We start from the raw sequence: 14,111 nt of genomic DNA on the forward strand, positions 1-14,111 counted from the left end.
GAAATCATACTGACATAAAATGAGCAATCAGGACCCTTTTTGAAGGAATCAAGTCAACCAGCATGTGCCAGGCTCAGTGCCAAGTGCTGGGGATATAAAGAAAGGCACAAAACGGTCCCTACTCTCAAGGAATCTCAAACATTATAATGGGGAAAACTCAGGTACTCCTGGGCATAGTGGTAAGTGCATCTCTTCACTGGTGTAATGGGCCTATGGCAGGTGTGACCTTTCCTAGCCTCTTAGCCCTCAGAGCCCGCGGCCTGGACTCACTTTTCCTGACCTTGGTATCTGGGAAGCTCAAGAAACATGAGCGAGCCAGGACAATGAAGCTATACCTGGCAATGCTTCTGCCCGACAGAGTCCTCAATGTGGATCTGACCCTGTGGCTTCTGCAGAGCCAGTCAGCTTGGGGGCTGGGGTCATGGTCATTTGTGAAGTCTTTCTTCCTTCTTGATGCCATCAGGAGGATGAACTGGAGGCTGCACTAACAAGGTCAATCAAGCACAATTCATGCTGTCGGATATGGCAGCAGAGTCCTTCTGGGTCATTCTTTCAGAGCTCACACCCCAGGAGCTTGCTGCTTCCAAGCAGAGGATTCTCAAGTCATCCTACTTCTCTCTAGCTTTATTCTGGTCACCACCTTTTCCCCTTAAAAACATTTTTATTCTGAACTTAAACATCATAAAAAGAACATTTCCATATACCCAGCAGAACGCAAAAAGAGAATTCTATATGAACCAAAAATCTCTATTTCACATTGCTTGTTTTAAAGTATATAGTACATGTTATATATGTTCATATATGTAGAATATGTATATAATATGTTATATATACACATACATATATACTTTATCATACATTATATATATACATCCTATATACACATAATGTAAAGGTGGTATGTGCATGTATACACACACACAATTATATATGTTACATACATAGTACATATATCCTATGTGGATATACACATGAGTTATACATGCATTATACATCATATACATACTTTATATACACAGTGTATACCTACATAGCACATATGTGATGTGTAGATATACATACATATCACATATATGGTATGTGTATATATACACAGATTTTATGTATAGTTTACATACCTATGTAGTATGAATATATGATGCATATATATACAAATTCTGTATATTACTCTCTATACATAGCTATATAATTCATAGTATATGTGTAATATGTATATACATATACATATATTGTATAAAGTGAGTGTGTGTGTGTGTGTGTGTGTGTGTGTGTGTGTGTGTGGAGGAGAAAACTACTGGACAGGACCAAGGGACATGTGAACAAGTGACAAAGCACAAGGAATGCCAGATATTAAGCACAGATGGACAAAACATGGAAAGTCCAGGGGCAAGACAGGACCATCCCAGGGAGAGTATTGACATGGGTATCCTACGCTCTCTCTTACAGAGAGAGGTCTTCTCCTTCTCCCTTTGTCCAAGGTCATAGTGCCAGAAGATCTCTTCAGGCCAAGTTTCAGGTGGTCAGCTGTACTTCCATCCCTCCTAGACTTTAAAGTGCCAAATAACCTCCCCTCCCCCCACCCCAAATCTTGTCAGGTGGCTGATTTCCAGTGCTAAGGATGGGGGTGGGGAGGAGAGAAAGAGAAGTTTTTGCCTGGTTTGGGGGACAGAGAAGTGGAAAGTAAATTGACATAGCTTCAAATGCCTTGACCTTTCACCTTCCCTGGGACACATCTGGTCTAAGCCCTTGCCTGGGTGCCGTAGACTGAACTTTCTGGAAGAGGGAAGCAAGACCTAGAGAGCCTGTCTCTCAGGGACAATTTTAGAGAAAGGTAGATGGAGGTGAGGGGAGAGTGGAAAAGGAGAAGAAAAGGGCTAAGCTAAAATAACCGTTTTCTGATGAGGTTTCCAAATAAAAGGTTCTCCTATTTTAGAAAAAAAAAATTTACCTGAGAATCCCTCTGGACTCAGTGTCTTTTTGCAGGCTAGCTTTTTAATGGCCTACTTAATTTCCCCTTCCAAGACCCATTTCCTAAAGCTGTCCATCCCCTCTTTAGATATTTTATATTTTTGTTGATAATCATCCATTTCTTTTTTATTCTCAAATTTGTTAGGATGTAGGCAAGCAGAATAATCTGATAATTTTCTTGATTTCTTTTTCCCTTGTGATCAATTTCATTTCTACTTTAGTAGTTTCAGTCTGATGTCTTTGTAAAATTAGGCTTGCCAATTAACAATTTTACTGGGTTTTTTTTAAGCCCCTCATGAGTTGTTTCAATTATTTTCTTTCTCATGGTATTGACCTTTGTTATTTCTATTCTGTTTCCTGTTGATTTTTCAGCTTACTCCTTTGTTAAATTTTTGGTAATTTGTTTTGGCAACTTTGTCTCAATTTGTTAATTCTTTCTCCCTGCCTTTAACTACTGTAGACATTCAGGCCATGAATTTGCCTCTGAGCACTCCTTTAGCTGTATCCCATCATGATGATGATGATGATGGACAGAAGCACTGATATAACTTTAAGGTTTACAAAGAACTTTACGTATGTTGCTTTATTTGATCCTCAAAACAACTCTATAAGTTAGATGCTATTTCTAAAATAATCTGAATTTTGAAGAGGGGGAAACTGAAGTTGAAACAAGTTAAGTGACTTACCTAGAGTCACACTAATACAGGATTTGAGGTCTCCCAGCCCAGAACTCTATCAGTTATGTCACCCAAATTTTCATATATAATATCTTGTACAGCTTTGCTGTAATCTGGTGTTTTAAAAATTATTTGTTCCATTATTTATTAATTCACTTTAAAATTTACATTAGAGTCTAACCTTTTTATTCATTGTTTCACTGCGTATTACTTGTTTTAGTGAATGATGGTCTAGAAATATAGTGTATAGAATCCCTGCATTTCTCTCTCTACATATATCTCTATTCTTTGCACTAGGTGTCCCTTTTGCCTGGATTGCTTTACCTTGGCTTCCCTGGTTGATATCTCTGACTTCCTTCAAGACTCAACTCAAACTTAATCGCTGAATTGCCTCAGATAAACTGAGATAAACTGGGAAAGACAGCCTAAAAAGACCATGATCTCCCACTGCATCCATCTCCAGTCATCCTTATCTATGTCTTGCCACTGGATCCAGATGGCTCCGTAGGAGAGGGTGAGGCTGGTGACTTTGTTCAGCCCTGTCTCTCTTAAGTCCAATTCAAATCAAGGCAATCACCTTCCTAAAGACTTTGGCCCTCCTCCAGACTGAAGGACAAACAACACCTTCTGCAAGAGACCTCTCCCCTCCCATGCTCCACAGTCTATTAAAGGTCACTCTCCAAACTCGCAGACATTTAAGGTTAACTTTCTTCCCCTCTGTATTTACCTTGTATGGACCTATTTACCTGTTGACCTCATTAGAGCATAAGTTCCTTGAAATCAGGGACTGCTTTTTTGTGTTATCCTTTCTTTGTATCCTGAGCTTGGTCTAATGCCTGACACTTAGCATAAATAGAAGCTTGTTGATTCATTCATTCATTCATATTCATCTCTTTTGTGATCTAGCAGCTAATTTTGGTTTGGCAGCACTCAGTGTCAATAGCTATCCTATTCCCAGCATCCTTGTTAAGTACTTTTCCTTTAGGTGAGATTCTAGCCTTATCTGAGCCTCATTTAAGACATTTTTCTTGGAGCACTGGGGTGGGGGCCATGAGCCAGAGAGTACAAGAAAAACCTAATCCCTTCTCTTTGGGGTAAGGCACCTGGTTCATCTAAGCCCAGCACCAGAGCCATTTGTGAGAGGGGTGTATTCTCGGCCAGTATCATCTACTAAAAAGTTTACCTGCTGAGCTACAAGAGAAATACCTAGAAGATGCATAAGTGGCCATTAACAAGTACCTGAAAAGTGAAACAATAACCCATCTCTGATTATACTTTCCCCCAAAAGTAAAGACATTTTGTGGACTGTGGCGCAAATATTTCCCTTTCCCTTTGTTTTGTACAATGTGTATGACTCCTCAGTCTGTATCTCCTGACAAGCCAGAGCATGGCATGGGCTTTCTTGGTCCTTTTGGCTACAGTATCTTCCTGATGGTGGCAAACTTTTGAAATTCATGCAGTAGCTACCAAGGCTGGAAACATCCCTCTCTCAGGATCAATATTCAGGATCTTGGCCCAGGAAAAGGTCCAATCTCAGGCTCACCTAGGCAAGCACATATTCTTGCTGCTAAGTACCTCTAATTTACATGGCTGTGGGGGTTATGAAGGGAGTAGGAGAAGAAAAATTCCCTTCTTCTATCTCCCAACCCCCAGGCTGAAAGCCCAGGGCAAAGCTGGAAGAGAAAGAGGAAGCTGCTTCTCCTCAGTTCCTCTTACATTCTTTTGAACAGTCAGCTTGTCTTGTATCGGCCATCAGTCGTCTTTGACACAGATGAACCAACCAACTGAGAGCTCCTAGCTCTTTATATCCTTTAGCAAGGGGCCAAAACATTTTCCCCAATAGAAGAGGCCAGAGCACATGTCCAGGAAAATGTTCTAGTTATAACTTTGCTCTATATTTCCCTGAGTATTGAGGGGGAAAAATATATTCTTTGCTTGTCAGATTGAGTTCGCTCTATATAGTTCATTTATTAGCTTGAGTTAACTTAATGTTCTCTGAAGTTAGGTGATTACTCTCTTAGCAATGTTTTCATTGTATTTATCATATACTGATAATAGACTGAAATCTTCAATTACTTTTGTTTTTCAAATCTATTTCTTTTTGTGAGACTGTGAAGTTTTCGGCTATGGATTCTGTTCCCAAACTGTATATATGATACATATATACATATACACACACACTCATATATATATATATATATATATATATATATATGAGTGTGTGTGTGTGCGTGCTCACATACACACATTTAAGAATGATATCCTCTCCCTTTGTGCAGAGCATTTCATCACAGTTTAATGTTTTTTTATCTCTTTTAATACTGTAGCACTGGCCTCACATAACTCTGGAATTCCTTGTTATCTCAGGTTCAGTATGGGATGCTTAGGATAATTGTAGTTTTGCAGATACAGCTTAATCTTCTATCTTTTTCATTCTCTACCAACAGACCAAGTAGGAACCAACTGTCAAATAGCAAAGCATTTAATTAGGACAGAATAGTAAAGAAAATAACAAGTGAATCACATAGTAGAATCACTCTCTGCAGTTGATACACAGAGGACCACAATTTTTTTTTCAGATTCCCATACTGATAGGAGAGGAAACACTTCCCTAAAAAACTCACACTCTTAAGGTTGTTCTGGAATACTTCTCATGGCCCCATCTCTTGGCTGTGCATCACCATTTTTTCCCACTCTGCCTTAACAACCTCCAGTGACTACTTCTCCATTTGGCTGCTGCCATCTAATGGTACAACTTCTCTTCTAGTAAGCTGCTGCTACCACTTCCTGGAGTGCCGTCTGCTGCTGCAATTTCTTCCACACAGGGAGGTTCATTTTTGTGGAACTATGCCACCCCCCCCCAAAAAAAAATCAATGATTTTCAGGTTTATTGTATATCAGGTTCTCAAGCATGATCAACTAGCATGCAGAAAGGCTCTAAGCCTAAAACTAGAGCTGAGTCCCATGAGGAGAAGATATCCTCATCTCTGGACTAAATCTCAGACTGAGTTCAGTCATGGAAGAGCCTACACTTTAAAGAGATAGGTCCTTTTCTTGTCCTCCCTGGCTCTCTATACCTCCATCTCATCTCAGAAGATCCAAGGAAAATCATTTAACGAAAGTTAGGCTTGGTTCATACAAAGGTACCTCCAAAGGGAATAGGAGGATACTTACTGTATGATATAGATGAGGTATAGGACCATTATTTATTTCTTCCACACAAAAGAAATGCTTAAAGCACACAAAAAGCCCTCATAAATAATCATGGACAAACACTTAAAACATGATAGAGTTTCCTATACTCCTCTTATACTCTTCTGGGAGGTTGATACTTAAAATCTTAAAACATAAAGCACTAACTTCACCTCAGCTCTGTTCTGCTTGAATAATTCCCCCATGATTCATGTCTTCTAGCAATGCTGACCAGGGCTTGGGCTCCTCCTTCTATCTCTGGTTATCTTCTTTGAGGAGTATATAGTTACCAAAAGCTTCATACCAGTTAGCTCCAACTAAGAGATTCGGGATGTCTCAGACTCATGATGTTGCCTCTAACGCCAAAAATGTCCATCCCATGATTGCTATTCCAATCATCGATGCTCAGGGAAAGAAACACAACGTAAAAGAAGCATGCAGCCTCCTGAGGTCTACGTTCAGGCTTGTCTGGGCATTGCACGTATGTGCTTACTGGCCTGTGCAAGTACCTATGATATTTGCTGGGGATGGGAGAGAGGATGTCTCTCACAGAAAATCCTAGAGAAATATTTCCATGTCCACTTAGGAGAGAGGAAGAAAAGTAGAAGATGCCTATCTTTTAAAGTCTACTCAGAGGACACTTCTTGACTCAATGGACAATACTTTTTGAAAAAGCTTTCTCCTCCTTACCCACTGAGGGGGACCAAAGTATTTCTGTGTCATCCCAAAGTCCTTCAGTGCTAAGACTATGTCCCTGAAAATGACCAGGGGAACTCAACTCAGTTCTTTACATATATGTTTCAATGGGGGGAAGGAAAAACAAGAAAATAAGCATTTATTAAGAACTTATAATGTGAACTGATGCTCAGTGAAAGGAGCAGAACCAGGAGAATTTTGTACACAGCAACAACCACAGTGTGGGGGGAGGGAAGGGATAAAATTTACATGATGACTATTATATATTTAAAATAAATAGCAAGTTGTATACATGATAGACTTTCAGTTTCATGTGCAATCATCTTTTTTATTATATTATGTTATGAAATTGTTTGTTTTATTACATAAACAAAAATAAAATAAAGAAAAACTTTTAAAAACAAGAAAAGAAAAAAGATTCATCTCAATTGCCATCATTTTCTGCATGAAGCCTTTCTGATCCAACTGCCAATGCCCTGTCTCCTACACTAGCTTGAATTTAACCACTTTGGATATGTAACAAGGGATGGGCCCATGAGTCCAGTCTTTGTGATTATGTACAGAGTGCCACTGATGCAATACCCCACATAGAAGAGGCTAGGGAGCCTGCTTCTGAGAGAATTCTGATGACCTGTAATGGAACTTCTTTGGAGAGAGTTGGAGCATTTCAAGATTTCTGTAACTGTTTTCAGTCTACTAGCCACATCTGCTAACCCATGACCATTATATGGCCCATGAAGATGGACCTCAATCCTCTGCCTTTGCATTTTTCTTTAATTTCGATTAAGGATATTAGAAGCTTATGTATTTCACAACATCCAGGTGTCAAATCTGTACCTAGTTTTGTAAATAATCAGCCTAAACAAACTTTGGAACCCAGCCCATCAGTAGCTGAGATTGGGACTCATCCACCAGCCATTCTAAATTTGGACACAACCTGGGTGGGACAAATGCTGGGTTGATTTAAGATTGAGCCCATTCTCCCCAGAGACAGGTGGTATAGGGGAGAGTTTGTTCCTGAGGTGGGGGAGGAAGGAAGGATGTTTGTATCCTTGTTCTTGCTTTATCTTCAAATTAAATTAAATTTTAAACATATATTACATATGCAAATATAATATATATAAATATAATATGTAAATTATTTATATAGATTAAATTATCTTTAAATTAAATATCTCATTGTAAAAGTGAATTGATGTTCATTGGTTAAATGGAACTGGGACACTAGTCACTGTAGGCAACAGTGAAATAGACCATGCAAAAATGGAGTTAGATCATGAGAGAAAGATAGCAGATAGTATTAGTACCCCTAGAATCCTGAGTGTTAACTTAAATATTTGTGGAGTGAGTGATAATTTTTTCCTTTCCCTGTCATTACTTTGTTGTTTTTCAGTTGTGTCCAACTCTTTGTGACTCCCTTTTGGAGTTTTCTTGGCTAAGATACGAGTGGTTTGCCATTTCCTTCTCTAGCTCGTTTTACAGATGAGGAAACTGAGGAAAACAGGGTTAAGGGCCTTGTTCAGCTAGTGAGTGTCTGAGGCTGGATTTTTACTCAGGTCTTCTGACTCCAGACCCAGCAAGGACCTCAGGTTAAGAACTCCTGAATTAAATGGTCTCTGAAGTCCCTTCTAGGTTTGGGATCTGTGATACTATATGATCCCTTACTCTGCTATTTTCCCCTCCCCACACCCTCTCTTTGCCTCACAACAAAGATAGTGGGTTGGGGTTTGAAGGGTTTATTATTCATGCATCCTTTCCTTTCCTTTCCTTTCCTTTCCTTCTTTCCTTTCCTTTCCTTTCCTTTCCTTTCCTTCATTTCCTTTTTCCTTTCCTTTCCTTTTTCCTTTCCTTTCCTTTCCTTTTTCCTTTCCTTTCCTTTCCTTTTTCCTTTCCTTTTCTTCCCTTTTTCCTTTCCTTTCCTTTTTCCTTTCCTTTCCTTTTTCCTTTCCTTTCCTTTTCTTCCCTTTTTCCTTTCCTTTCCTTTTTCCTTTCCTTTCCTTTCCTTTTTCCTTTCCTTTCCTTTTTCCTTTCCTTTCCTTTTTCCTTTCCTTTCCTTTCCTTTTTCCTTTCCTTTCCTTTTTCCTTTCCTTTCCTTTTTCCTTTCCTTTCCTTTCCTTTCCTTTTTCCTTTCCTTTTCTTTCCTTTTTCCTTTCCTTTCCTTTCTTTTTTCCTTTCCTTTCCTTCTCTTTTCTTTTCTTTTTTCTTTTCTGTATCCACATAGGACACAGACTTCCAAATTTATTTGGCCTACTGTCCCCTTTTCTAAAAAATTACTCAGCGCCCCCCCATCTACTTCTTTTAACCTTTTAATGGGTTTTTTTTTTGAAATTTGCATCATTTCAAAATAAATGGGTTTTTTTTAATGATGCATCTTAAGTTTAATAATTTTTTGTAAACTTGTGAAGTTTTTTCCTGCACTGAAATTTTGATGATGCAATCTTGAGGTCATGTAACTATATAGTATCATACTGTAAACAAGTCATTATGTGCACATATTCCTGCCAACTACACACTCACCTGCCAACGCTTGCTTGTTAAGACCTGTCAGCTCAGCAGACTTGAACACTGATCAGTTAGAACTCGCATTTTGCATATTTATTTGGAAAATAATGTAGTCACTATGACTTTAACTCTGTTACACAACAGATGAAACATGTATGAAAGGTTTTTAACTTTTTTCTTCTCTTCTTTCCTTATGCTTATGCAGACCCCTTATTTTTATTCAATGCCCCCCAATTTTACCCAGGGATACTACCACCCAGACCACATCTCAAAGCAAAACTGCACAATCTGCTGCCTGCAGGCTGCCAAAGGATTTAGGGGGGGGCCATTGAAAAATGTAGAGGAAAACATCCACTAGAGGGAGCAGGTTGTGTGTATTAAACCCAGATCACTCTGGCTCTCATTGATTGACCAACAGTAGGTCCCAGGCTAAGCCCCACTTGATCATTATTTGGGCCCAGACTGGCTCAGAGTAAATGCAAATAACAATTGTTTCTGTTTCGGTCAGAAATCCTGAGTCTTCGCCTCCCAGATTGATTTTTTTTTTTTTGACTAGGTAAAAGAGGCCATTCTCCGCCTCATTTCTTATCTAGCCTTAATCACTGATTGGGCGTTGCCTCAGTCAAACTGAGACCTGGGCTTAGAAAGGTCAAGGTCTCCCACTGCCACCTAGGGCATCTCCAGTCATCCTGTTGAATATCTGGCCACTGGACCCAGATGGCTCTGGAGGGAAAAGGGAGGCTGGTGACTCTGCACAGCCCTCCCTCACTTAAATCTAATTCACTTGCATGCCATGGCATCACCTCCCTGATGTCCTGGACCCCTTTGAGAACAAAGGACAAGCAACATTCATGCAACTGTAGCTGGCTGGTGACAGAGGATTGTTACATTTTCTGTTCGAGCATTTACACCTTAGCAAACGCTGCAAATCAGGATTTGATTTATTGTTTTATTAACTGTTTTGACTTAAGGTATTAGTGAATAAGGCAGCTAAGTGGCAGAGTAGAGAGAGCACTGGCCTTGGAATTGAGAAGACTCATCTTCCTGAGTTCAAATCCAGCCTCAGACGCGTATTTGACCCTGGACAAATCACTTATATCTATTTGCCTCAGTTTCCTCATCTGTAAAATGAGCTCGAGAAAGAAAAGGCAAACCCCTATAGTATCTCTGACAAGAAAACCTCAGAAAGGGCCATGAAGAGTCAGACAAGACTAAAATGACTCAACTAAAACACCAAAGTATTAAATGATGCAAATTAAAATTTAAAATCTGTCATGGGCATTTTTTTTTTGGACAACTGGTTGTTAAATATTTATCATCACACCTTTGCTCATCATCTTTATCATTTTTCTCCTTGTTGAAAGAGTATCAAGAAGGGCCAAGAGAAACTTGACCTGTAGCCCAATTAGCGGAATTATACATAGGGCACCAGGGATCAAATAGGATAAGGTATTTATTCTTCTTACAAAGGCCCTACTAGAATGGCCAAGTCGAAAAAGGAAATGGTTAAGAAAACAAAAAAGAAAAATGATGAATGGTACATTATTCTAAAATGTGAATTATTTTAGGGAGGGGAGGGGCACACCCAATCCTATATCAAGCCAACTTTGAGGGTGGTGCTTTAATGTTCTGGAGGACACAACTTTAAGTTGTTTTGTTGATTTAATTATGTCCAACTCTTTGTGACGCCATTGGGGGGCTTTCTTGGCAAAGACACTGAGATCATTTGCCCTTTCATTCTCTAGCTCATTTTACAGATGAGGAAATTGGTGCAGAGTTAAAATGACTTGACCAGGGTCACACAGTAAGTGTCTAGGGTTGGATTCGAACTCAGATCTTCCTGATTCCAGATCCAATGCTCTAACTACTGTACTACCTAGCTGTCCCCCAACAAACTGTAAACATTACTCTAATCCCAACTAAAAGCCCTAGCCTTAAAGTTTGAGTGATTCTTTGTGAAGTGCTAGCTAATGCAGTTACAGTTACATGATCCAGAAGGAATCTTTTGGATCTTCTAGCATCATCTACCCATTTTATAAATAAAGAGACAGAGGTACAGTTAAGTTTCAGAGTAGGTGCTGATTTGCATTGGAAGAGAAAGTATCCTCATCGGGAGTTCTTCATGCCAATGAAATCGCAGGTTTGTACCCTCCCCCACCAAAAAAAAACCCAAAAGTAAATGCATCACTGGCTTTCTTAGTGCCTGGGGAGGAGATGGAGGGAAATCAAAGGACATTCTAAAGCAGCAGTCTCCAAATTCTAAAGCAGCAGTCTCCAAACTTTTTCGCATCCCAAAATTTTAAAAATACACATATGATCTTGAGATATATCCTGCAATATGTCTATATTTATAAAGTATATACATGTACTAATAATTGTTCACATTTTAAAACAAAAATAGCCATTTTTAAAAGAGTGACATAAGTGTAAAATAACGTTTGATTTTGGAGTTAATAGGCACTAGACTTTATAGAATAGAGGAATGGCATGACCCTGCCTGAGTTTTAGGAAAATCACTTTGGTACCTATATAAAGGATAGACTTTGAGGAAAGGAGACCAATTTGGAGATTGTTGCGGTAGATCAGATGGGAGGTAATGAGGATATTGGGTACAAGAATAAAGGGAAGAGAAGAGAGGTGAGAGGGCAGGGGTTGAACCCACAAGATATGGTGGCTGATTAGATATGGGCGTAGTAGATTAAATGGCGAGAGAGAAGGAGGAGAAAAGCTGGATCTAAGGTTATGAGAAACCTGGGTGTCTGGAAAGAATGGTGATGCCCTCAAAAATGACAGAGAAATTCAGAAAAGGAATGGTTTGAAGGAAAAGAAAATATAATGAAACCTACAATGCATATCCCAATCCATCTGTACCTCTACATCTTGTGTGACTCACTGTATCTCACCCAAAAGAAAAAGAAAATGGGGGGATGTGGGCCTCTTATTCACTGGTCACTGCCCCCAACAAAGATCCCATCAATCCTCTGTTGGCACCTGCTGCAGGCAGCCATGAGGTATGATAGGAAGGAGGGAATATGTCTTCCAGCAGCACTCTGCAGCTGCTGCTGTGGGTGGGTCCCTAGGACCCCTTAGGGGCTTACCCCTGGCTTAGAAGGGGAAATCAGAGGGAGGTGTGGGAGTAGGGGAAAGTTGAGGAGTAAAAGTAGGTGTGGGGTATGTTGGGGGCAAGCTTTCTTGATGGGTATGACAGTAGGCATTTTTACCTACACTTCATCCAAATAATTGATCATATAGCCCCTAGAATTCAGTTCACTGACTGCCTGGGAAAAGGCCAGGGCTAGGCATAAGAGCCCTCACTTTAGACACCATTGTTTGAAAGAACCACAGCACTAGAGATGATCTGAGAGGACAGGATGTGCAAATGATAACTCTGGGCTTTTGGAAATTTGCACGAGTTCTAAGAGAGACAAAGTGGCCTCATCCACAGCCAAAGAGCCATAACTCAGGTGGGTGATATGGGTTTTGTCTCAGAACACCAGAATTTAGAAAGGACTGCAACATTCCTTCAGAAGTGTTGAAACAATTAGCTTTAGATCATAAGTAGCAAGAATAATTAGTTAAAATAGGAACGTACCAAACGTCTGACTTTCTACAACTCCAAGTCACACAAACAGGTTGTTGTTGCATGTGGTTTGTCCTTCGTTCTCAAAGAGGGCTATGGCATCAGGCAAATGATGACAGGACCTGCAGTTGATTTGGATTTGAGTGAGGAAGGGCTGTGCATGGTCACCAACCTCACTCTCTCCTCCAGAGTCATCTGGGTCCAGCGGCCAGATATTCATCAGGATGACTGGAGATGGCCTGGATACAATGGGAGACCCTGGCCCTTTTAAGCTAAGGTCTTTTCAGTTCTCACTTTGAGTGAGGCAACATGAGCTTTGTCTAGATATGATACTGAATTACTGTACATACGAGGTAGGCGCTGCAGAGGCAACAAGGTGCTGCAGTGGTTAGAGGCTTAGTATCAGGAAGACTTGAATTCAAATTCCAGCCTCAGACATTTACTGGGAGCAAGTCACTTAACCTCTGTAAGCCTCAATTTCCTCACATGTAAAATGGAGAGAATAGCAACAACCTGAAGGATTATTGTGAGGATAAAATGAGATAATATCTGTAAAGTGTTTAGCATAGTACCTAGCACATAGTGGGTGCTTAATAAATATTTTCTTCCTTCCTTCTTTCCTTCCTTTCTTCTATCCATCTTTCTATCCTTCCTTCCTTCCTTCCCAACTACAGGCTTTACAACAACAGCTTCAAGATATTCCAAACTCCATTTCCTAACCATGGGGCAAAGTACCAAGTTCTTTCCTCCACTATATGCATAGGAATATGCATTAGATCTGAAAGAAATCTGAGAAGACATCATCTCCAACTTCTTCATCTTACAGATGGGGAAACAAGGCTCAAGGAGATCTATGATTTACCAAAGTTCGTGCAGCAGTGTTACAGCTAGAATTTGAACTCAGGTCTTCTGACTCGAAATCTAGTACTCTAGTACATGCCTCCTATGTAATTTAGATAGCCCACTCCTACCCACACCCGGGGCAGTTTCCTGAGGAACAGCCTGAAGATACTGTGCATACTGGAGGGGGAGGGGGGTTGACTCCTGATTGGATGAGAGATAACTGAGCCTGAGATGCTGTATAACCTACTTAAGTGGAAAAGAACCTTCTTCAGATTTGGAGGGATTGCTGGGATAAGGGAGGAGTTCAGGAAAAGCTTGCATGAACTTTTGAATGGTGAACAATAATAGATCCTAGGAGTCAGACTTGGGAAGCCAATCCCCTCTATGTGGCTTGCTTCTCATTGCCTGCAACCCTAGAGAGCTCATTTACTCTGATGTATTCTATTGTCTGCCCTAATCTACTTTCTCCAATTTCCATTCACTGTTTACTTTGATAAAGAGGCTTACTGGCTATTCTTAATTGTCTTTTGTGTAGCCAGCATAGTGGAAAGGAGCTAAGCTGGTGAGAATAAACTATTATCCTCTCTGTGAGAGTCAACAGGGAAAGTCGTATTTCTCCTGAGTCTCAACAAATCATATTCCTAGACTATCAG

The sequence above is a fragment of the Notamacropus eugenii genome, chromosome 7 (assembly GCF_028372415.1).
Source record: "Notamacropus eugenii isolate mMacEug1 chromosome 7, mMacEug1.pri_v2, whole genome shotgun sequence".
Classification (NCBI taxonomy): domain Eukaryota; kingdom Metazoa; phylum Chordata; class Mammalia; order Diprotodontia; family Macropodidae; genus Notamacropus; species Notamacropus eugenii.